Source organism: Cherax quadricarinatus, chromosome 4 (genome assembly GCF_038502225.1).
Source record: "Cherax quadricarinatus isolate ZL_2023a chromosome 4, ASM3850222v1, whole genome shotgun sequence".
In the NCBI taxonomy this organism is placed as follows: Eukaryota; Metazoa; Arthropoda; class Malacostraca; order Decapoda; family Parastacidae; genus Cherax; species Cherax quadricarinatus.
This window is the reverse complement of record NC_091295.1, coordinates 58450441-58477595: the sequence shown is the minus strand read 5'-3', so window position 1 is coordinate 58477595 and position 27155 is coordinate 58450441.

The following is a 27155-nucleotide window of genomic DNA, read 5'->3' as shown; positions in this document are numbered from 1 at the left end:
CAGATCCTGAAGGTAAAATTCTGCCCCAGTGCTCCATTCGTCGTCCACTCTCATGGAAAGATGTTGACGGAAATCATTGGGAAAAATTTAGGGAAATGGACACATTTGCTACGTTTACTGGTACATATTCATTTAGGTTACGTTTCGCTTTATCAAGGTTGAATGTATAACACCTGACGTGCACCGTACATAAACTGAGGCTTGATAAAGCTCTCGGCGAGTGAAACATAGCCTAAATAAATATTCAAACGTTGCAGGTATGTTTATCTAAATTGATTGTCGGTTCATATACATCATTCAAATTCTTATTACGTGAAAGGAAGCATTGGACCGGCTTTCATTACTGGTCTCTGGGAATGCATGTTATCAGCTGCTTAGAGTCCCAAAGCTCTCAGCAGGGGACTATGAGCGGATGCCATAGACAAAGACGTTGATGAAAGAAATTGGAGAGTTTCGTCAGAATGCACTTAGATACCACTACCGCGAACACAGGAGCGATCAATGCTTCCCGTATTTTGCCAAAGTGGAATCTGGCAAAAGAAATGTTTTCATTTGGCTGGTCGTCATCACGTGCTGGAGACTGTCCTGGCAGTGGATTTTTCATCCTCCATGCGTCCTTCGAGTCTCAAGCTGCTCGAACAGTTTCAAGCAGTGGCTCTTCATCGATAAATCGTCCTTCATGACTACCAAGTAATACTAAGTAATATGCAGATCCGTGGATTGATGAGGTTATCAGTTTCTTGAATCTTCAGCAGGAGTGATGCGAATCTCTGGACGATTATCAGAGCTCCTGGAGATCATAGTTACTTTCCTGGGTTGAATTCCTCATCGCGAAATTAGGTTCCATGCACATGAAAGGTTGTACATTGCTTGCCGAATGGCAAAATGTATCTATTCATTCTGTTTTACTTATCCATATGTCGGTATTGTATACCATTAATATTATTCTACTCGTCCGATACATCATCACGGTACCTAGGTACAAAGTACACATGAGAGGGTTTCGGAGGTCAACGCCCCTGCGGCCCGGTCTGAGACCAGGCCTGTTGTGAATCAGGGTCTGACAACGAGGATGTTACTGGTGGCCGCACATAAACCGACGTACGAACCACAGTTCGACAGGTCAGGTACTGATTTTAGGTGCCTGTCCAGTGCCTTCTTGAAGACAGTCAGGGGTCTTTTGGTAATCCCCCTTATGCATGCTGAGAGGCAGTTAAATAGTCTTTGGCCCGTAACACTTACTGTGTTGTCTCTTAGTGTATCCTTGGCGCCCTTGGTTTTCATTGGGGAAGTGTTGCATCTCCTGTAGAGTCTTATGCTTTTTTCTTTTCCTGTGTAAGTTTGGTACTAATCCCTCTAGGATTTTCCAAGTGTATATTATCATCCATCTTTCTCGCCTGCGTTCCAGGGAATACAAATCAAGGGACTTCAACCGTTCCCAGTAATTTAGGTGCTTTATCGTACTGTGTACCGTGAAAATTCTTTGTTCATTCTCCAGGTCAATAATTTCGTCTGCCTTGAAGGGGACAGTTAGTGTACAGAGAACATCAGTTACAACATAAGTGCTCAACCACACACTATGAGAAAGAATGGATGTGAGAAGGACCTACGTAGCATGAAGCAAAATTTATTCCCAGAGGAATGGTGTACCAAAAAAGTTACTGTCACAGCAGATTATGTCTAGAATCAGCAGTAGTATCCACAACCGCTACAATAGGTCAAAACTCCAGATCATTCACACTGTGAGGTCTTAGCGAGACTTATTCTCCCTGCCAACACTTAATCTCACCTACTGAGCAGGTTACTCATGTGTGACTACATTCTCACCTCAGGTCCTTATCTATGTTACTGGTACATAATACCGACAAGTAGATAAATAAGACACATGTACAACGCCTGGGTATCTTTATTTTGAAGATGTCTCTTGATTCAGTGACTTGATCAATCTGATACAGAGGCAGAAGAATGGAATCTTATATACCAGAGCCAGAAGAGAGATGCTGCAGTTGAAGGCATCGTCACAGTGGAATTAGGTCATGCCCAAGAGTTAAGCGACAGGTTAGCACAAAGGTGTGGAAGATATCCTCTGTACTAAGATTTTCTTGACGTTGCTGTCTCGGGTGAGAAATATTATATTACTGCTATATAATGCCAATACGTTTACGATTAAAACACATGTTCAACACTTGTGTATCAATATTTTGAAGACATTTCGCCATCTAGTGGCTTCAATTCAGTAGAGAACAAATAAACTAGAGACAGTGGAAGATGAGATAATCAGTCTCTGAGCCTTGATAAGTGTTCGGGTGTTTAAACTCGTAAAGGGGTAATTTTCCAAACCATACTGCTAACCTCTGGTCCAGTTCTTTGGCATGATCCACTTACGTAACCTAGTGGCTTTTATCCACCTACGACGATGTCTTTAACTGCTGTACCTCTCTTCTGACTCCAGTACATAAGCGTCCATTCTCGGACCTCTGCTTCAAATTTCTCCAGGCTACGAGACTGAACACCTATCAAGACTGACACACTGACTACCTCATTTTCCATTATCTCTAGTTTACATGCTTTATATCGAATTTAAAATAGCCACTGAACGGTTAAATGTATTTAAAAAAAACCTCAGACGAGGAACATGTCTTATTCATCTATACTCGAGGACCACAATTAAGCACTTATACATGAATAGTATATACCCATAACTAGTAGTTATTCACTCAATAAAAGTCTCAAGTAGACGAAACGTCTTCTACCAAGTGAGTTTACAGGGCTAGGTGTTTGTGTTACAGACCTGGGTGGGTGTACTGCAAGCATGGGTGGGTGTGTTGCAGACCTGGGTGGGTGTGTTGCAGACATGGGTGAACTGCAAGCATGGGTGGGTGTGTTGCAGACCTGGGTGGGTGCGTTGCAGACATGGGTGGGTGTACTGCGAGCATGGGTGGGTGTGTTGCAGACCTGGGTGGGTGTGTTGCAGACCTAGGTGGGTATATTGCAAGCATGGGTGGGTGTGTTGCAGACCTGGGTGGGTGTATTGCAAGCATGGGTGGGTGTGTTGCAGGTCTGGGTGGGTGTGTTGCAGGCCTGGGTGGGAGTGGTGCAGACCTGGGTGGGAGTGTTGCAGACCTGGGTGGGTGTGTTGCAGATCTGGGTGTGTGTTGCAAGTCTGGGTGTGTTGCAGGCCTGGGAGGGTGTGTGTTACAGGCCTGGAAGGGTGTGTGTTACAGGCCTGGGTGGGTGTGTTACAGGCCTGGGTGGGTGTGTTACAGGCCTGGGTGGGTGTGTTGCAGTTCTAGGTGGGTGTGTTGCAGGCCTGGGTGGGTGTTGCAGGCCTGGGTGGGAGCGGTGCAGACCTGGGTGGGAGTGTTGTAGACCTGGGTGGGTGTGTTGCAGACCTGGGTGGGTGTGTTGCAGATCTGGGTGCGTGTTGCAAGTCTGGGAGGGTGTGTATTACAGGCCTGGGTGGGTGTGTTGCAGTTCTAGGTGGGTGTGTTGTAGGCCTGGGTGAGTGTTGCAGGTCTACGTGTGTTGCAGGCCTACATGTGTTGCAGACCTGCGTGGGTGTATTGCAGGCCTGGGTGAATGTGTTACAGACCTGGGCGGGTGTGTTGCAAACTTGGGTGGATGTGTTGTAGACGTGGGTGCGCGCGCTACAGGCCTGGGTGGGTGTTTTTCAGGCCTAGGTGAGTGTGATATAGGCCTGGGTGGGAGTTCTGCATGCCTAGGTGGGTGTATTGCAGGCCTGGACGAATGTGTTGCAGACTTGGGTGGGTGTGTTGCAGACATGAGTGGGTGTGTCGCAGGCCTGGGTGGGTGTGCTGCAGGCCTGGGCGAGTAGGTGTGTTGCAAACTTGGGTGGGTGTGTTGTAGACGTGGGTGCGCGCGCTACAGGCCTGGGTGGGTGTTTTTCAGGCCTAGATGAGTGTGATATATGCCTGGGTGGGAGTGCTGCATGCCTAGGTGGGTGTATTGCAGGCCTGGACGAATGTGTTGCAGACTTGGGTGGGTGTGTTGCAGACATGAGTGGGTGTGTTACAGGCCTGGGTGAATGTGTTACAAACTTTGGTGGGTGTGTTGCAGACGTGGGTGGGTGTGTTACAGACGTGAGTGTGCGCTACAGGCCTGGGTGTGTGCGCGCCTGGGTGGGTGTGATGCAGGCCTGGGTGGGTGTGATGCAGGCCTGGGTGGGTGTGTTGCAGGCCTGGATGGGTGTGTTGCAGGCTTGGATGGGTGTGCTGCAGGCCTGGATGGGTGTGCTGCTGGCCTGGGTGGGTGTGTCGCAGGCCTGGGTGGGTGTGTCGCAGGCCTGGGTGGGTGTGTTGCAGGCCTAGGTGTGTGTGTTGCAGGCCTGGGCGGGTAGGTGTGTTGCAGGCATGGGTGTGTTGCAGGCTTCGTGGGCGTATTGCAGGCCTGGGTGAATGTGTTACAAACTTTGGTGGGTGTGTTACAGACGTGAGTGTGTGCGCCTGGGTGGGTGTGATGCAGGCCTTGCTGGGTGTGTTGCAGGCCTGGATGGGTGTGTTGCAGGTCTGGATGGGTGTGTTGCAGGTCTGGATGGGTGTGTTGCAGGCCTGGATGGGTGTGCTGCAGCGGGCAACTCCAGAAGTGATATTTTACAGAGGCGTCACTCGGGGCGTTGCCTTTGAAATTTGTGTTGGTCTCTGAGGTCACAATGGTGGCTTTCATCATGGTCCAGGACCCACCCCTCAGGCACCAAGACCTGCCCACCCCTCACCAGGACCTATCCACGGTCACCTCGCTCCCTGCAACCATCATGGTCCTGGACCAGCCCACAGTCCCGTCACTACCTCACCCATCATGATCCTGGACCAGCCCACAGTCATCTTTCTCCCTCAGCCACCATGGTCCTGGACCAGCCCACAGTCACTTCCCTACCTCGACCATCATGGTCCTGGACCAGCCCACAGTCATCTCTCCCTCTCAGCCATCATGGTCCTGGACCAGCCCACAGTCACTTCACTACCTCACCCATCATGGTCCTGGACCAACCCACACTCCATCACCCACACTCCTCCATTACCCTCCCCACGTCTCCTAAATATCCACACAGTGTGATGTCAGCATCTGGGCTCAAAGAGAGTAGACCTGCGCTCTTTTAAAGTTTGTTATCCACGTTGATAAACGTATTAAAACGAAATATACTGAAGGTCCTTACTGGCACTCTGTTTCCCATTTACTGTGGCCCTCTGTCACTGTTGCTTCCGCCAGCCATCAATGCAATTACATGCCACTAGTACAACATAAGGATGTTGAAAATGGTATAAAATACCGATAAGATTATGAATATGACATATGTGCAACAGTTGAGTATCTTTATTGTTGAACTTTTCGCCTACATAGTAGTTTTCGGTCAAATACAGAGGCAGCAGGTGTAGCAACGAAGTAAAGATGATGTAAAGATGAGGTGGTTAGTTCCATGGTGTGGAACTAACGTTCCACACCATGGAGCTGAACTCTTCTCCAACTGTTACATACGTGTCTTACTCATCTACATGAGGATATTTACATTCTGAGCGGTTTTGTGATTTTTTTTGTCACATTCTCAAGTTAGAGCGCCTGAGACTGGGATTGACAGAATAACGAATGAGCTTGGAATTTAATTCTCTTTCAAACGCGATAAATTGTGTGCTAAGAAATCACTTGTTACAAAGTGTTCAAGTGTGAGGCGAAGATTCCACCCCAGACCAAGTTTGCGATTCCAGTAAGATGCGAGGATTCCAACTCGTTTGTTAATAAACTCACTAAGTGGGGTTTATGTCATTTTATTGAGATGACGTTTCGTCCACCAAGGACGTTATCGAGTCTCGCAAAGATAGAGACCATATATGTGGTGGAGAGAAACGAGGTGTAGAGACAGGCGTGCGGTGTCACCGACAGTGATGTGTTCAGCTAAACATTAACTTGTAAGTTTAAAGTTGACTGAGTATACCGACTTCAGTATTGTTTTATATAGCATATGTAACATGAATGTTGTATACAGTGAGTAGTAGTTTAGCCACTCTTTCTAAAATCAGGAACGAAGTTGATTTGTGTGTAACGGTGTTAGTCGTGGCAATCAGAGCTGATTTCAAGCACAGCAGATTCTTGGAGTCTGTTTCCTTGATAACCAGTTAGGCAGTAAGCAAGTTCATCAGAGGTTTCTCTATGTTGCGGTAACACCCTTAACCTTATTAACAACAAACTGGGTAGAGCCTTCAATAAAAAATACCGCTACGCTATCTCAACACGGCAGAACAAAGCGTGAGATTATTGGTTTCTTCCTAATGTCTCGCAGAATTTGTTCACCACCTATATTCCTAGAAGAATGCGAGTACATTAATGAAATATCTTCCTTGAACTTTGCCATCCACAACATTTCATCAAAAAAGCAGGGCAAGAGCAGAGAAGATACTATACAATGCCAGACACGATTCCAACATAAATAACAAAAAAAGGCACAATACCATGACTGGAACAATACACAAATAACCCTTACATAGAAGAGAGGAGCTTACGACGACGTTTCGGTCCGACTTGGACCATTTACAAAGTCACACTAACGAAAAGAAGAGGAGGGAGTATATACAGGCCAGCAGACAGGGACGGGACAAGAGAGGTAAATGGTCCAAGTCGGACCGAAACGTCATCGTAAGCTCCTCTCTTCTATGTGCGGGTTGTTTGTGTACGATTCCAACACCTGCAGATACATAGTTCTACCTGACAATACAAGCAATAACCTCTCGAAGTCCTTAACCAAAACCAGCATCAGAGTAGCCACTATGGCCTCCAACACCATAAAAGTTAAAATGAAAACTGCAACCAAAGTCAAAGTCACTGCTGATGTCTAAATGATATACTGTGGAGGATGTGACAGGTTTAACGTAGGTGAAACTTCTAGGAACCTGAACATAAGGACCAGCGAACACAGTTGTCTGCCAGAGAGATGGCACGAACACCACCTGTACTATTTGAAGCGTCTTAGACCAACGACCAGCACATAATCGACGTATCTCAGTCTTGCTACCTCCCTTTTAACCTCTTCTCCAAGTGCACCGTGTGTAGGCTGGCCATGACACTTCTCAATAGTGTACCCATGGCAATAGCCAATGACTGCTTGTACATAGAGCTCTCAAATGAAAAGTAATTAAAGTTAACACAGCCAATCATTTCGAGGAAATCTTTGGCAGAAATCGAGAAGCTAAGAGTCATGTGTTTTTCGGCGAAAGTCAACGACTTGTGTAACAGTCACTTTTGTAAATAATAATGTGACGTCCAAGTTACAGTTTCTTGCTTCTGATGCATGTGTCTCTTATCCTGTTAATGAGATACCTGAGTGTCTAAGTCGTGAGCTGAGCCGTGCTGAAAGTTCCGCGAGGAGCTGTGTGAGGTGTTTTGTCCAAAGATCTGCTAACTGGTGTGGAGAGCTACCTAAGCCCCAGGTTATGAATTTCCTGGATATATCTGACTTGTGCACCTTAGGCAGTCTATTCATGTGTGCTGGTAAGAGTGTATGGTATCCTGCAGGAGACGTTTGCCTAGTTCAGTTCCCTTCTGAACAGAACAGATCTCATGAAAAAAAATTGGTTAGTTGTTCGTAAATATATACACAGATGGGTAAAGATTCGCAAGCTTCTCTTTCTTTTAATATCCTATTAATCTTCTGTTCCTAGTCTCTTTTTTTACCTTAGTCTACAGTGCTGATGCTTACGGTGTGACCACTGGCCAGATCTTTTAAGGTTGTACTTGCGAGAGATGGACGTCGTGGGAGTTTCAAAAATGGATGTTGTGATTAGGCTTTGTGTTGAGCCTTTCTAAAATTGCTTTCCCCGAACCTGTAATTTTTGGTTATGTTATTTAAGTAAATTTTTTTTGTGTGTGTTCCAGCAGATTATTTTACTTCTAGGCTGAATACTTCTTGCTCACTGGTAGACAGGATGTGATGGAAGATGTTAACAATGTGAACTAAGGCACGAGTACATGCCCATTATTAGGATATTTTAATGAAGAAACGTTTCACTACGAATGGATTCTTCAGTCCTACAGAAACAGCAGGTACAGGTAGGTTCGCCAGGACATCCTGGCCCAGACTTTCTCAATGAGGTAACCCGGCCCTGACTCCCCCCCCGTAGGGGAAGTGCTACAGAAACAGTCACAGGCGGAGTTTATATAGTGGTAGAGGTGAAGTGAGGTGAAGTGGGAAGAGGCGAGACCAGTACAGCTGTGAGGCAAGGGAAAGAGGGACCTCGCTGGCTACACTCTGTAGATCATGTATTAGTCACTACACTTGGGTTACTCGACGTAACTGCCATACTATCACAGCTCAACTCCGTGTAGCCTTCTATTAAATTTACTGTGGCGAAGGAACAAGACTAATAGCTTCCCGTTGTTAATGTAATACACCTCAAGAACGGGGATAAACTTTCCTTCAAGCTTTACAGAAAACCAACTAATAAAGACGGCTTGCTGCATTATTTTTCGCCCCACGAAGCCAGGACTGAGAGAGAAGCGATCGTCTCTTTTTTACCTCAGAGCATACGGGATTTCCAGCCCTGATTTTCTCGAAGATGAATGCTTATATTCATCAGTTTCCATCCCAATTTATTAATGATTGCAAAAGGAGAACAGTGCGAATTATTCCTGGTCTAGGAAGGAACGCTCGCCTAGCAGATTCCTTGTTTGGTCAAGTAGCTACCAACATCACCAGCACACTCGTCAGGAGCAACGTTAAGGTTGCCACCATTACGGCCACTACAATAAAAGTCTTAGTCAAGAAGAAAGCCATTACCTAAATAGACTGTAAAGCAAGTGCATACGCGATCCGATTGCAAGAAATTTTATGTTGGAGAAACATCTCAAAGCTGGAAAAAACGTACAAGAGCAGCAGAATGCATGTAGTAGGGGTGACTATTACAATGCCTGCGTCTTCCATCGTACTACTCTCAACCATCTTATGAAATTTAACGAGGTCAAACTCTCTATCAGGGAAGAAAAAATAACCAGACTACGATATGTGGAAAGTGTTTTGACTGCATCCACCAACACTGTTGCCCAGAACACTAGCACTAGAAATATTACTAGTATTATTACTAAGACATATTAATGATATACAAAATCGATAAGTTGATGAACAAGATATTTATGCAACACATGGGTATTTTTACTGTGGAGACGTTTTGCCAATCAGTGGATTTATCAATCCAATACAGAGAATAACACCGGAGATGGTGGAAGATATATATATATATATATATATATATATATATATATATATATATATATATATATATATATATATATATATATATAAATTGAACATAAGAAAGAAAGAACACTGCGACAGGCCTACTGCCCCCTGCGGAGCAGGGCCATGTCCCCCCCCCCCCCGGAGTAGACCAATGACCCCTGCCCCCCGGATTTGTCCAATGACCCACCCAGTCTGGTCACCTCCACTCAAGGATGGAGCACGGCACCAGACCCAGCAGCACAAGCTAGTCAGGTCCAACTCTCACCCATCCACACCCACTCATGTATTTATCTAACCTATTTTTAAAACTACACAACGTTTTAGCCTCAATAACTGTACTCGGGAGTTTGTTCCACTCATCCACGACTCTATTACCAAACCAGTGCTTTCCTATATCCTTCCTGAATCTGATTTTTTCCAACTTGAAACTATTGCTGCGAGTCCTGTCTTGGTTGGAAATTTTCAGCACGCTATTTACATCCCCTTTATTTATTCCTGTTTTCCATTTATACACCTCGATCATATTCCCCCTTATTCTACGCCTTTCGAAAGAGTGCAGATTCAGGGCCCTCAGACTATCCTCATATGGAAGATTTCTGATACACGGGATCATCTTTGTCATCCTCCTCTGTACGTTTTCAAGTGCATTTATATCCATTCTGTAATACGGTGACCAGAACTGAGCAGCATAGTCTAAATGAGGCCTAACCAAGGATATATAAAGTTGAAGAACAACCTGAGGACTTCTATTATACTTCTAAATATGAAGCCAAGAATTCTGTTAGCTTTATTGCGAACACTAATGCACTGTTGTCTTGGTTTTAGATTACTGCTAACCAGAACTCCTAAATCCTTTTCGCAATCAGTAGTATTAAGATAAACATCATTTAGTTTATATGTGGCATGGTTATTTAACTGTCCAACATTTAGAACTTTGCATTTGTCAATACTGAACTGCATCTGCCACTTCTCCGACCATTGCATCAGTCTATTCAAATCATCCTGGAGTGCTCTAGTGTCCTCATTAGAATGAATTGGACGGCCTATTTGGGTGTCATCAGCAAATTTGCTTATGTCGCTATTTATTCCCTCATCTATGTCGTTTAAGTAAATTGTGAACAACGGGCCCAACACTGACCCCTGAGGAACACCGCTTGTGATGTGCCCCCATTCTGAGTTCTCCCCATTTATGCAAACTCTCTGCTGCTTATTTGTCAGCCATGCCTCTACCCAGAAAAAAAATTTCTCCTATTCCGTGTGCCTTAAGTTTCCTCAATAGCCTCTGATGTGGAACTCTATCGAAAGCCTTACTGAAGTCCATATACACAATATCATATTCATTACCATGATCTACCACCTCAAACACCTTAGTGAAAAAAGTTAATAAATTCGTAAGACAGGAACGCCCCTTTGTAAAACCGTGTTGAGATTCATTAATCAATCTGTGCCTGTCAAGATGGTTACGAATTGCTTGCTTAGCGCTTCTTTTTGATTATAATAATAATAATAATACGAATTGCTTCGAAAATTATTGATTCCATAAATTTTCCCACTATGGAGGTAAGGCTTATTGGTCTATAGTTCGAAGCCAAGGACCTGTCACCTGCTTTGTAAATAGGTATTGCATTTGCCATTTTCCACTTATCAGGCACTATGCCAATTTGTAGTGATATGTTGAAAAGATTAGCCAAAGGTATGCTAAGTTCCTCTTTACATTCCTTTAACACCCTTGCAAACAGTTCATCAGGGCCTGGGGATTTGCTAGGTTTTAGTTTCTCTATTTGTCTGAGGACCATGTCACTAGTTGCCGCAATCGTACATAGTTTATTATCCTGTTCTACATAATCTATTATTTCAGGAATATCGCTAGTATTTTCCTGGGTGAAAACTGAGAGGAAGTAGGCATTGAGAATTTCACACATATCCTTATCACTGTCAGTGATCTGACCAGAGTTACTCTTAAGTGGGCCAATCTTGTCCCTAATCTTACTTCTGTATACCTGAAAGAACCCTTTTGGGTTAGTCTTTGAACCCCTTGTGACCTTAGCCTCATAATCCCTTTTTGCTTTTCTTATTACTTTCTTTATTTCTCTCTTTAATTGAATATATTGATTTCTTAACTACCCATCCCCTCTTTTGATGCGCCAATATATGCCTCTCTTTTGACCAATGAGATGTTTTAATCTATTGTTCATCCATTTGGGATTATTTTTGTTAGATCTAATTTCCCTACTCGGAACAAAAGTTGTCTGGGCAGCTAGAACGTCATATTGGCAACCAAGATCACCTACCTGACCCATAGTCAGGACATCCCATATATATATAATGTCGTGCGGAATATGTAAAACTGGTCAATTAGCAAGAACTAATTTAAAATTAAGTCCTTTCTAAAATTTTCTCTTATATGTTTAAAGATATATTTTTTTCATTAATGTTAATGTAAAAAATTATAATTTTGCTCCAAAAGAATCTTAGAAAACTTACCTAACCTTATTATAACAAGAACAATTTATTTTAGCCTAACCCAACTAAATATATTTTAGATTTGTTTACAGTAATTTAATACTAAACAAACACAATGAAATATATTTTTTCCGTTAGGTTCAGAAAGATTTTGGCGAAATTATTGCATACACAAATTTCCGCTTGTCGTATATAGCAAGATGAGCGTTGCTATTTAGGCCAAGATCGCAAGTTCTGCCTATTCGGCACGATATTATATATATATATATATATATATATATATATATATATATATATATATATATATATATATATATATATATATATATATATATATATATATATATATATATATATATATAAATAATGTGCCGAATATGTAAAACTGGTCAATTAGCAAGAACTCATTTAAAATTAAGTCCTTTCTAAAATTTTCTCTTATACGTTTAAAGATATATTTTTTTCATTAATGTTAATGAACAAAATTTTAATTGTGTACCGAAAGAATCTTAGAAAACTTACCTAACCTTATTATAACAAGAGCAATTTATTTTAGCATAACCCAACTGAATATATTTTAAAAACTTTTACAATAATTTAGTACTAAAGAAACACAATCAAATATATTTCTTTCGTTAGCTTCAGAATGATTTTGGCGAAATTATTGCATACACAAATTTTCACTTGTCCTATATGGCAAGATGAGCGTTGCTATTTAAGCCAAGATCGCAAGTTCTGCCTATTCGGCACGACATTTTATATATATATATATATATATATATATATATATATATATATATATATATATATATATATATATGTGTATATAAAAATGTGTGTGTGAGGTGATCAGTCCCTCAGCCTTGATGAAGCTACTGGAGACGGTGGAAGACAAGCTATTACTTCCGGTCTTCGTCTCTCTCCACTCGATTAATAAAGCCACTGGTTGGAGGAACATCACGATAAGGATACCCAAGTGCTGCACATATGTCTTCTTCATTCATTACCGATACATTTTAGAGAGACTAACAAGTGGCAAATATTTGGAAAACTTTTTTCGACAAGTGACTAAAATATTACATTACAATGAGCATCTTCACAGAGAGGAGGCAGTTACCTTTGGCAGTCGAGAGCAGACATCACGCTAGAGCTTACAAGCAGACTAGAGAAGAAAACAGTAGACAAGATATTACAACCCAGGAGTCCCAAAGGCCTGTTATCCTGGGTGTAAAGGGAGCAAAATAAACACAGCAGAAAAACTTTTGACTTATATTCTCCTTCAATTTAGAACAGAAGTATGTACACTATATACACGATGTACAACAATAGGTATTAGTGCACTCCACAGTAAGCAAGGCAGAATAGAAGCCACTAGAGAGCAGACCGTGCTTCAACCAGCTCTAGAATGGGAATGACAAGGGCAGACAGGCGAGTGGTACCCACATCACCTCTGCGATTGCCAAAACCATCTCCTCATTGGCTGGAACCTGGGTACTGATTGAACGACGGGGCCCCATCGTTAACCTTTAGCACCTGGTTCGCTGGTTGGGGGGGGAGAGCCTGTAAATGAGGGTGCGTACATGCGCCGAATAAAGGTTACGTACTCTTTGCATGCCACACAAGACTAGACAGCATCAGAAAATAGCTTATAACACAGACAAAACTACATGGTATTAGACTAGAACAGCCATCGGACTAAATCAGACAACTGCAGACAACAACAAGAGAAGGCGACATCCCAGGAGCTGTGGCTTAACAAGAAGCAACAATATCCTGGCTGGCACTACACACACGGATATTGTAGCAGCATCTTGAGGACTCAGGGACCAAAGAATAGGAGAGAGAGAGAGAGAGAGAGAGAGAGAGAGAGAGAGAGAGAATCACTAGAAGTAATGCAGATTTTAATACGGTATCTGCTGAGAAAACTAAAATAATAGCAAGTTGGTATAATAAAGAAGAGAAAGGATATACACTGTTAGCGCCGCTTTATTAGGTACGCCCTTCTAGTACAGCCTGAATTTTTTGTCATGGATTCAACAAGGTGCTGGAAACATTCTTAGATATACTGGTTCGTGTTGACGTGATAGCATCAGGTAGATGCTGCAGATCTTCTCGGCTCCACATTAATGCTGTGAATCTCCCACTCTGCCATATCTCAAAGATTTACGCCAAATTCTGACCCTATCATCTGCATGTCGCAGCAGAAATCGCGATTCAGCAGACCAGGCGACGTTTTTCTAATTTTCAAAGGTCCGTTTTGGTGAACCTGTGCCCACTGTAGCCTCAGTTTCTTGTTCTTAGTTGACAGTAGAACTCAATGTGGTCTTCTGCTGCTGTAGGCCATTCACATCAAGGTTTGACGTGTTGTATTCAGAGATGATCTGCACACCACTGTTGTAATGCATGGTTGAGTTATTGTCGCCTTCCTGTCAGCTGAAATCAGTCTAACCATTCTTCTCTGACCTATCTCATTAATAAGGCATTTTCATCCACAGAACTGCCACTCACTGGATGTTTTGTGTTTTTCACACCATTTTCTGCAAACTCGAAACTGTTGCACATGAAAATCCCAGGAGATCAACAGTTTCTGAGATTCTCAAACCTTCCCGTTTGGCACCAACAATCATTCCATGGTGAAAGTCACTTAGATCATTTCTTCTCCATTTTGATGTTCTGTCTGAACAACAACTAAACCACTTTACCGTGTCTGCATGCTTTTAGGAACTGAGTTGCTGTCACATGACTGGCTGATAGAAATTTGTATTAAAGAACAGGTTTACCTAATATAGTGGCCACTGAGTGTAGATCAGGAATTGGTAAAGAATAGCAGAATAAAACTCGAACAAAGAATTAACAGGTCTTCACATGAGAAGATAACCGTCAAACTGGCTCCTTAAACTACTCGGCTAAAGATACTTTTTAACATTAGGTGGCCTGCATGATTATAACTCAGTGTGTGCCCACAGTTAGGAGAAACATAGCTCGCAATCCTGAAGGTCACCTAAGGTCTGAGTTATCTGTGGCCGTCTTCCATAGGGGCAGTGTGACCCAAAAAAGAAAAAAACACTTTCACCATCATTCACTCCATCACTGTCTTGCCAGAAGGGCTCCGATACTTCAGTTAAAAACTTTAAATATCCCCACCCCATCCTTTAGAGTGCAGCAACGGTACTGGACTCGGGTCCAGCAAACCAGTTTCCCTGAATCCCTTCATGCATGTTTCTTATGTTTATTAATAAATACAGGAGAAGTGGTTATGAGCTCCTTGCTCACGGCATTTTAGTTGCCTTATATGTTACACGTGGCTAAGGAGGGAAGGATTCTTTTCCATTTACCCTTCGAGAAAGTAAAATAACTAAGAACATTAAGAAAATAGAAGAAAACTTCGACTGTGTATACATAAACGTGAACATGCATGTGCAATGTTACCTAATCGTAAGTAGCAAGATATCCCTGTTATCTTGTATGTTTATGACACACACACAATATATATACATAATGTTGTACCGAATATATAAATTTTAATAAAAAATGAAGCCCGAATATGTAAAACATGCGATTTTGGCTTAAACAGCAACGCACTTCTTGCCGAACAGGGCAAGCGGAAATTTGTGTATGCATTAATATCGCAAAAATCATTCTGAACCTGACGAAAAAAATATATTTCATTGTGTATAATAAATTATTGTAAACTTGTATAAAATATGTTTAGTTGGATTAGGCTAAATTAAATTGAGCTTTACATGTATAAGAGAAAATTTTAGAAATGACTTAATTTTAAATGAGTTCTTGCTAACTGACCAGTTTTACCTACTCGGCACGACATATTTTTATTTTATTAACACATCGGCCGATTCCCACCAACGCAAGGTGGACCGAAAAGGAAAAACTTTCATCATTCACTCCATCACTGTCTTGCCAGAGGGGTGCTTTACACTACAGTTATAAAACTGCAACATTAACACCCCTCCTTCAGAGTGCAGACACTGTACTTCCCATCTCCAGGACTCAAGTCCGGCCTGCCGGTTTCCCTGAATCCCTTCACTAAATATTACTTTGCTCACACTCCAACAGCACGTCAAGTATTAAAAATTATTTGTCTCCATTCACTCCTATCAAATACGCTCATGCACGCTTGCTGGAAGTCCAAGCCCCTCGCACACAAAACCTCCTTTACCCCCTGCCTCCAACCCTTCCTAGGCCGACCTCTACCCCGCCTTCCCTCCACTACAGATTTATACACTCTAGAAGTCATTCGGTTTTGTTCCATTCTCTCTACATGTTCGAACCACCTGTTGCAACCCCTGTATGGGTTGCAATGATTAATATGTATGTATATATATATATATATATATATATATATATATATATATATATATATATATATATATATAATTATTACCTTTTCATATAATTTTATATTGCTTGTATTTGCGATAATAGCTAAATCGTAAATGTATTGCTTTATATTGTTGTTCGGCTTATCAGTCGTTTTATTGTTCAAGCAGACTGTTCTGACTGCCAGTTGGTCAAGAAGTTAGTTTATGAGAGGACTTTGTCAGTCACTTGTTTAAGTCTAGTCGAGTCTTGAGACACAGCGAAATACTTGGAGCACTTACACAGATACACACAAACTTACTTGTACATATTTGTAATATCTTATTAAATGTTAATGTACCTGACGGTACTTAAGAATTATAAATGTGATATGTGCTTTTAACACAATACTATTGTATACGAGAGAAGTGATTATTATTATTATTAATTTGTTTGAATTGATTAATTTAATTTGATGATATACCTCTAGACTTAATAAATTTATTAAATTTTAATTTCTCTAGTTAGTAGCCTACTAGTTGTAATCCTGAAGCACTATTGAATCATACTGAATTCTAATGGATAATTGGACAAGGATACTGACTACTTGTTACGAAAACCCAGTAACAGGCTGGATGCTAGAAGGGCAGTCCTTTCTAATATTCACTGGAGATCTCTAAGCTTTTAGAATCGCGTTTTTTGTAACAAATGGGGGCCTGTCCGGGAGGCTCTTGATCCAAGGTGTTGGAGAAATTGTCCAGTTTGACATACTAGTAACTCTATGATCAAACACTTTGAGTACTTTCCTAATCTGAAGACTTCGAGTTTAGTCTTGTACAACATACCAGGTGGATGTATGTACTTGACTGAGTCTCTTGATCCAAGGAGATGGAAATACTGTTAATGAGTTCTAGCTCTAAGACAGCTAGCACTAAAATTCCTATCAGGATTATAGTTTCCCATAATCACTCTCTCGTAGTACACTTATTTTCGTGATGTATGCCAAAGTGAAACAGTTAATTGATACTCTGACTTCGTCTGAGTTGAGTACATTAAAACTTCAGACGTGTTGGCTAGTAGCCAAATATCTCGGTGTGACGCATAACAGGAATTACACCGCAGAAACTGTCAGATTGTTAATTAAAGATATATTGTTTCCTGCTCATACAGAAATGTCTGATTATGATTCAGATTCAGAAAGCCTAGTGTCACAATTAGGAAGTATGACTATTTGATGACGTAGAAGAAAGAGCAACTACGGCAGAAGTGTCTGAGCCTAGTGAACCTCCGCTCACGCCTTCCCGCCTCACTGACACAATAGTACAGAGTATAGCTGGTAGTATGACTGAGCCTCATACTAGTGCTGTGTATGTTACCCCTGTATCTACTTATCCTAGACCAGATCTAGACTCTCTAGAGACGGCTGGACGAGGTGCCCGACCAAAGGAACGTCCAGGCCACGTTAGATTCCTTACTCCTCCATTACCCACTGGTCCTATCTCTCAGGAACAGTTTGAGAGGTTTGAACACCTCATTATGTTGCAGACTGCACAAATAGAGGCACAGAGGAAATTGAACGAAGAAGATTTCCAGAGAGAAAATGTTCGTCTTGGAAGACAACAGACTGATAGATCACAGGACACATTTAATGTGCAGAAAGCTGCATCCATGGTTCCTAAGTTTTTTGAGAGTGACTTAGACACCTATTTTGATGTGTTTGAGAACCAGGCACGTGCTATGAACTGGCCACGTAAGCACTGGGCTACCTTGTTGCACGCAGCTTTGACAGGAAGAGCTCAAACTTGTACTGCTACTTTACCATTTGCCAAGTACATTAGTTATGATGCTGTCAAACAAACTATTCTAGAGACATATAACTTGTTACCTGTAAGTTATCAACGTGCATTTCGTACGTTACAACGACGACAAGATCAAACTTGTGTAGAGTTTGCTCGTGAGAAAAAAGTTGCATTTGAGAGATGGTCTAGAGCTGCGAAATGTAACAGCTACGACAGCCTTGTTCAGTTGTTACTTCACGAAGAGTTTAACAACTGTATGTCTGCTGATATACAAGAATATCTGATCGATCATACTACCTCGGATATTCTGGAAACTGCAGCATTAGCAGACAATTACGAGATTTCTCAAAAACTTGTACATACTAAAACACACAGAAACAAGGTAACTAAAAGTTGTCCTAGAAGTTGGCAACCTAAATCAGCTGCTCATTGCCGGCCTGATGTATCTGCTACTGTAACTTCTCGTACCTTTACCAGGAAAACTCACAATCCTGTATCTGTCTCTGTGGTTAGACAGAAATCTGATATCGAGAAGAAGAAAGTTAAATGTACCTATTGTAACAGAAAAGGACATGCTAGAGAGTATTGCTATAAGTTAGAAAGAGATACGAGAGACAGTCGTGCGGCTGCCGCCCCCACACAAGTTGTATCTTCTTCCGAGCAACAAAGGCACCAAAATCCTAGTAATACCTCTGATCCTACTGTTTTAGATAATATTACTCAGGATAGATGACTAGCGTCAGAAAGTGTATCTGAAGAAAAGATTCGTTCAGCGATGAGTCCTTACTTTTCGAGAGGTAAAGTAGGATTTGACGAATCACATCTGAGATAATTACTTTCAGAGACACTGGCAGTTATCTCACCTTATTAAGAAAAGATGTACTGACCATAACTGACGATACCTATACCAAGATAGATGTATTGTTAGAAGCCTATGGTGGGGCTGTTATAAAAGTACCTCTTCACAAAATATACATTTAAACAAGCTATTATATTGGTTATATTTCAGTGGGTATATCCAGTGACGTATTTCCCATCAGGTCAGTAGACTTGTTGATAGGGAACGATATCCTTCATGATGGTATATGTAAGGAACCACTTGTGATTGATAATAACACTGATTATAATTATGCCATTGAAGCTTGTAGAGAGAAGCCTATTTTATTTCCTCTCAGCGCAATTACTAGAGCTATGTCAAAGATTCAACAACCATCCTTGTCTCCTGTTGAGTTAGTGGATGACAATGATTTGGGGTTGAATATGTTGTTTAGTGACGCTCTGCACCCAGGATCATTAACACTGACTCCCCCTGGCCATCAACCTAGTCAAGACACAACTGACGTTAAATTTCTAACTCATGATGATTTAATCAAGGATCAGTTTGTTGATCAGTCAATGGAAAGACAGAGATATAGCAGTTACTGAGAGTGAAGCAAAGGATCTCGATAATTGTTACTACTATAGTAACGGTGTACTGATGGAGAAAAATACATGCAAGTTGTCAGCTGATAGTGTTTCCACCACAGTCAAGCATCTTGTAGTGCTACCAGTTACATTTGGTGAACAAGCCATTGAGTTTGCTCACAATAGTCCCATAGGAGGACATCTGGGTGTCAAGAAGACACTCGGTAAACTGGCAAAACATTTTACTAGGCCTAAAATGAAGGAAACAGTAGCTGATCATGTGCGACGTTGCCACGTGTGTCAAGTGACAGGCAAGCCAGCACACACACCTCCACCTACACCTCTTACTGATCTTACTAGTAGCAAAGTTCAGTTCATCTGGACTAGAGATTGTTCAGACTCGTTCAAAAGGTTGAAACGTTTGCTCTCCTCTGCTCCTGCATTGAAGAGTCCTTATTTCAATCTTCCCTTCTTTTTACGTATAGATGCGAGTGTTATGCAGTGGGTGTGGTGCTGCTCCAACAGTAAACATCCACTGATATTCTCCATCCTATATGTTACTATTCATCTACGCTTATACGACACCAGAAAAATTATGCCACCATTGAGAATGAGGCTCTAGCTCTTGTGGTGTCCTTGGAACGTTTTGACGTGTATTTGGGCACTTCCTCATTTAAAATTTACGTAATTTGATGCCCAAATACCTTTTGTTACTTGCTATGTCAAATTCAGTAGAGTAACTTAATCCCTCCAGCCCATATTAACTATGTATACTCATGTCTAATTATTATATTTATATATTCACAGTAGTGATGTGTATGAGGAGGAGACAGAAGCTGAGTGTTGAGTGGGTAGTGTGGTGTGGGCGATGTATTGCGTGACGGGACACTGTCCTGCCGCAGACCCCACCCCCTCACTACACACCTTAAGCTGTTTAATACTCAGATGTCCATACTGCCTAGCATTCCACAACCACTACTTAAGAGTGGGATGCTGTCTACTGTCTATAGCACAAGACTATTGTTCATATCCCCTACTATGATCGAGCCTCAACGTGTCAAGCTTGTCTGTGCTATCCTGTCTCTACACTGATGTACATAACCACGAGAATGCAGAGATACGATACTGTGTACTGCCCTAGTACTAGGGGCATAACTTATAGTGAAACAGACACTGTTAAATTATAGAAGTGCTTGGCACAAGAGTGACTCTGATTAATGTTTATATTATATTGTTATTAAAGTATCATGAGTAATCAGTAATAATGTGAAAGACATTAATGCAACTCCTAGTGCGACCGTTTGTCGTGTTGGGGGGTGTTGCAACCCCTGTATGGGTTGCAATGATTAATATGTATATATATATATATATATATATATATATATATATATATATATATATATATATATATATATATATAATTATTACTTTTTCATATAATTTTATATTGCTTGTATTTGCGATAATAGCTAAATCGTAAATGTATTGCTTTATATTGTTATTTGACTTAGCTTCCTTTGGTTAGGTAGGATGTAACATATTATGTGCTCAGTTCAAGTCTTGATTGTCTAACTACTGTAATTATCGCTTGTGGCTCGTTAGACTGCCGGCTTCTGTTTCTGAGCTGCAGCAACCCATGGAGCTATCACGTGATCGAGGGGGAAAGGGTGTCCTCACCTCACATGAAGTATTCAGTCTGGTCTAGACTCGCTGGGTGGTTGGACATATTCCAGACATAGTGCCTAAATCTCCCTTATAGACCTTTGTTGGAAGATCGTCTCTTGTCTTATTCTTGTTACTTCTGTAGAACTCTGTTCACAGAACATTGTATAGACTTAGTGATTTTCGACGTTGTACTGAGGTTGTGTGTCGCTTAGACACTCTGAGCAACTCAGGTCCTGAGCTGTAGCTTCTGACCTAACTTGCACTGGTATCTGTGTATTGTCACAGTCGGGGATTTTCTTATGCTGAACTTAGATTCAGTATTATGGGAGTTTTGTGACTTTTGTGGAGGATCTGCTGATGGTCCCTACTAGCTGTCGTTATATTATCTCCTTGTTCCTGATTCGGTGTCGCAGTTGCTTGTTATATTGCTATTGGGCTTAGCGTTCTTTTTATTGTTCAAGCAGACTGTTCTGACTGCCAGTTGGTCAAGAAGTTAGTTTATGAGAGGACTTTGTCAGTCACTTGTTTAAGTCTAGTCGAGTCTTGAGACATAGCGAACTACTTAGAGCACTTACACACATACACACAAACTTACTTGTACATATTTGTAATATCTTATTAAATGTTAATGTACCAGACGGTACTTAAGAATTATAAATGTGATATGTGCTTTTAGCACAATACTATTGTATACAAGAGAAGTGATTATTATTAATTTGTTTGAATTGATTAATTTAATTTGATGATATACCTCTAGACTTAATAAATTTATTAAATTTTAGTTTCTCTAGTTAGTAGCCTACTAGTTGTAATTCTGAAGCACTATTGAATCATACTGAATTCTAATGGATAATTGGACAAGGATACTGACTACTTGTTACGAAAACCCAGTAACAGGCTGGATGCTAGAAGGGCAGTCCTTTCTAGTATTCACTGGAGATCTCTAAGCTCTTAGAATCGTGTTTTTTGTAGCAACACCTCAACAAGCCCTCCTCTGCCCTTTTGATAATAGTTTTGGTAATCCCACACCTTCTCCTAATTTCCAAACTACGAATTCTCTGCATTATATTCACACCACACATTGCCCTCAAGACATGACATCTCCACTGCCTCCAGCCTTCTCCTCGTTGCAACATTCATCATCAATGCTTCACACCCATACAAGAGTTGGTACAACTACACTTTCATACATTCCCCTCTTTGCTTCCACGGACAAAGTTCTTTGTTTCCACAGACTCATAACTGCACCACTCACCCTATTCCCCTCATCAATTCTGCGATTCATCTCATCCTTCATAGACCCATCTGCTGACACATCCACTCCTAAATATCTGAATACATTCACCTCCTCCATACTCTCTCCCTCCAATCTGATATCCAGTCTTTCGTCACCTAATCTTTTTGTTATCCTCGTAACCTTACTCCTTCCTATATTTACTTTTAATTTTTTCTTTTACATACCCTACCAAATTCATCCACCAACCTCTGCAACTTCTCTTCAGAATCTTCCAAAAGCACAGTGTCATCAGCAAAGAGCAACTGTGACAACTCCCACTTTGTGTTTGATTCTTTATCTTTTAACTCCACAACTCTTGCCAAGACCCTAGCATTCACTTCTCTTACAACCCCATCTATAAATATACTGAACAACCACAGTGACATCACACATTCTTGTCTAAGGCTTACTTTTATTGGGAAATAATCTCCCTCTCTCCTACATACTCTAACCTGAGCTTCACTATCCTCGTAAAAACTCTTCACTGCTTTCAGTAACCTACCTCCTATACCATACACCTGTAACATCTGCCACACTGCCCCCTATCCACCCTGTCATATGCCTTTTCTAAATCCATAAATGCAACAAAAAACCTCTTTACCCTTATCTAAATACTGTTCACCTATATGTTTCACTGTAAACACTTGGTCTACACACCCCCTACCATTCCTAAAGCCTCCTTGTTCATCTGCTATCCTACTCTGTCTTACTCTTAATTCTTTCAATAATAACTCTACCACACACTTTACCAGGTATACTCAACAGACTTATTCCCCTATAATTTTTACTCTCTTTTATCCCTTTTGCCTTTATACAAAGGAACTATGCATGCTCTTTGCCAATCCCTACGTACCTTACCCTCTTCCATACATTTATTAAATAATAGCACCAACCACTCCAAAACTATATCCCCTCCTGCTTTTAACATTTCTATCTTTATCCCATCAATCCCAGCTGCCTTACCCCCTTTCATTCTGCTCACTGCCTCATGAACTTCCCCCACACTCACAACTGGCTCTTCCTCACTCCTACAAGATGTTATTCCTCATTGCCCTATACACGAAATCACAGCTTCCCTATCTTCATCAACATTTAACAATTCCTCAAAATATTCCCTCCATCTTCACGATACCTCTAACTCTTCATTTAATAACTCTCCTCTCCTATTTTTTAACTGTCAAATCCGTTTGTTCCCTAGGCTTCCTCAACTTATTAATCTCACTCCAAAACTTTTTCTTATTTTCAACAAAATTTGTTGATAACATCTCACCCACTCTCTCATTTGCTCTCTTTTTACATTGCTTCACCACTCTCTTAACCTCTCTTTTTCTCTCTATATACTCTTCCCCCCTTGCATCACTTCTACTTTGTAAAATCCTCTCATATGCCAACTTTTTCTTCCTTACTACTCTCTTTACACCATTCCACCAATCACTCTTCTTCCCTCCCGCACCCACGTTCCTGTAACCACAAACGTCTGCTGAACACTCTAACACTACATTTTTAAACCTACCCCATACATCTTTGACCCCATAGCCTATACTCTCCAATAGTTGTTTATATTTTACCCTAACTGCTTCCTCTTTTAGTTTATACACCTTCACCTCTCTCTTACTTGCTGCTTCTATTTTCCTTGTATCCCATCTACCTTTTATTCTCACTGTAGCTACAACTAGAAAGTGATCTGATATATCTGTGGCCCCTTTATGAGCATGTACATCCTGAAGTCTACTCAACAACCTTTTATCTACCAATACATAGTTCAACAAACTACTGTCATTATGCCCTACATCATATCTTGTATACTTATTTATCCTCTTTTTCTTAAAATATGTATTACTTATAACTAAACCCCTTTTTATACAAAGTTCAATCAAAGGGCTCCCATTATCATTTACACCTGGCACCCCAAACTTACCTACCACAACCTCTTTAAATGTTTCTCCTACTTTAGCATTTAGGTCCCCTACCACAATTACTCTCTCACTTGATTCAAAGGTTCCCATACATTCGCTTAACATCTCCCAAAATCTCTTTCTCTCTCCTCTACACTCCTCTCTTCTCCAAGTGCATACATGCTTTTTATGACCCACTTTTCACATCCGACCCTTATTTTAATCCACATAATCCTTGAATTTACACATTTATATTCCCTATTCTCCTTCCGTAACTGGTCCTTCAACATTATTGCTACCCCTTCCTTAGCTCTAACTCTCTCCGCTACTCCTGACTTAATCCCATTTATTTTTCTCCACTGAAACTCCTCTTCCTCCTTCAGCTTTGTTTCGCTTAGGGCCAAGACATCCAACTTCTTTTCATTCATAACATCAGCAATCATCTCTTTCTTATCATCCGCACTACATCCACGGACATTCAAGCATCCCAGTTCTATAGTTTTTCTTCTTCTGATTTTTAGTAAATGTGTACAGGAGAAAGGGTTACTAGCCCATCGCTCCCGGCATTTTAGTCGCCTGATACGACATGCATGGCTTACGGAGGAAAGATTCTTTTCCACTTCCCTATGGACAACAGAGAAAAAAAACAAGATCAAGAGCTATTAAGAAAAATAAGAAAAACCCTAGATGTGTGTATGTATGTATGCATGTATATATATATATATATATATATATATATATATATATATATATATATATATATATATATATATATATATATATATAAGGGTCACCATGGGTAGGTGAGGTCAGTGAGGGAAGGCCTAATGGAGGAGGAGGCGGCGGCGGGGGTTGAGGGGTAAAACTGTGTCTCCCCCTTCCCCGAACAGGCGCGCATACACCATGTGCTCGTGTTACAACAATGGAGTGTTTGTTCACCGTGTGTACAGTGTATATAGTGTATAGTGCATAGTATGAGCATGGTATGCACATAGCACGTGTAGTGTATAGCGGCGTGTCGTTTGTAGTAGGGGCTGTGCACAGAACATTGTGGTGTATAGTGACTTGTCCTGGGAGGGAGTGCCCTACTCCTCCTCATCACACATCTTCCACTCCTCCCTTTCTTCCACCGCCCACCACAAGGAGGGGAGACCCTTCTCCTTCCCCTACCACCACCATAAACTACATGCGGTATGTGCCATGCGCCATTTTCCCTTCAGCCTGGGCTTACCACACAGTTTGAGGTATGGCAGATGATGAAGCCAGCCAGCCACAAAGCCAGGGAAACAGTGCACCCAACAAAGAAAGAAGAGGCACATGTCAGGTGTGCGGAGAGTTTCGAGCACGCAACAGGGATGGTCGCATTCGTGCACACAATGGGTGTGCGGGATCACATATGCCCTCAGCAGAGAGCAGCCCACAGTCTCCACAGGCAGATGACAATTCCAATGGCAACCTCCTCACTTGCGATAACCTTCTGTTGGCATTCAAATCCACTGCTAACAGTACCCTATCCCACATCCCTAAAGCGGCTCGCCCATATGCAGCAGGGAAATTCACAGACCTTCTTAAGCAGGTGAATGGAGGTTCCACCAACTTAGAAGCCCGAGGCACCATCCAAGCATGGCGCAACCTGCTCCTGTTCGGCAATGTCTGTCTTGCAGTTCCTGAGAGACGAGGCAAACTGCTAACCACGTCAGTTATCAAGGCAGTGCGCAACTACCCAAGAACGGATAATTGTGTCCCGCTGCCCCATCATCGCAGGAATCACAAAGGTAGACCCAAGAAAAGTCCCACTGAAAACGAGAAAATTTGCGCACAGGTTAGCAAAAAAATTGAAGAAGGTAACACAGTGGGGGCAATCCGAATAATTACAAATGACGACACTGTAGCCCCCAAAGATGAGACCACAGCCCAAGCACTAAGAAACAAGCATCCAACCAGGTACACCACAGCCATCAACAACAACCCTGAGGAAGACCCCATCACTGAACAATTAATTTTGCCAGAATCGGAAGTCTATAAGGCAATTGTGTCATTTCCTGCAGGATCTGCAGGAGGTTACACTGGAATTCGACCTCAGCATCTCAAGGAGATGGTAAATCCAGTACTCGGTGCATCTGCATCACTTCTTCTCACCGAGTTAACAACTTTAGCCAACAACTGCCTGGCTGGGCGAATCCAGGAAGAAATTAAACCTTTCTTTTTTGGAGCCTCACTGTGTGCGTTGAAGAAGAAGGATGGGGAAATCAGACCCATTGCAGTTGGAAACACTCTTCGCCGTCTCGTTGCCAAAGCAGCAGTAAGAAACATTCGCCTAGGAAGCGCCAGCTTACTCAGCCACACCAACTGGGCTTTGGGGTCCCTCAAGGCAGTGAAGGTAGCTCATGCGGCAAGGCCTAAGCATCAGGGACCTACCAGAAGACAAGGCTGTAGTCAAACTTATTTTTAGAAATGCCTTTAATATGGTAGAAGAGAGATGCTGTCTGCCAGCTGTTCGGGATCACTCAGCCTTTTCCCTTTAATTTCCAGCTACAGCAACCTCAATTCTTTTGTTAGGAGACCATGAAATTCTTCTCATCAGAAGAACAGCAGGGTGACTCCACTAGCTCCACTCTCTTCTCTGCTTCTGCATGGAGAACTAACTTCAGCCTACGCAGCGAGCTCAACATCTGGTACCTGATGATGGCACTCTGGCAGGTACTGAAGAGTCCTACGTAGGGGACTCACAACTGGTTAAAACATTATAGAAGACTTGGGACTCATCCTCAATCCCTCCAAGTGTAAATCATCATGCGAACCAGGAAATAATCAATGCTGTGCGAAGAATCCTCCCAGAAGCCTCTACTACCACTCCGTCCAACAGCACCCTCTGGGAGCACTGCTGGGTCACCAGGCCATCGACACAGTCCTCTCGCGACAAATTGAATGACCCTGAGAGAATGGAGGAGAGAATAAGCAATCTTGATGCCCATGATGCCTGTATCTCCTCAAGGTGCCTTAGTACTCCAAGACTACTCACTTCCTGAGGTGCATGCCCTCTTTGACAACCCAACACTCGACAAATATGACGCACACCCGAGGTCAACCTTAAG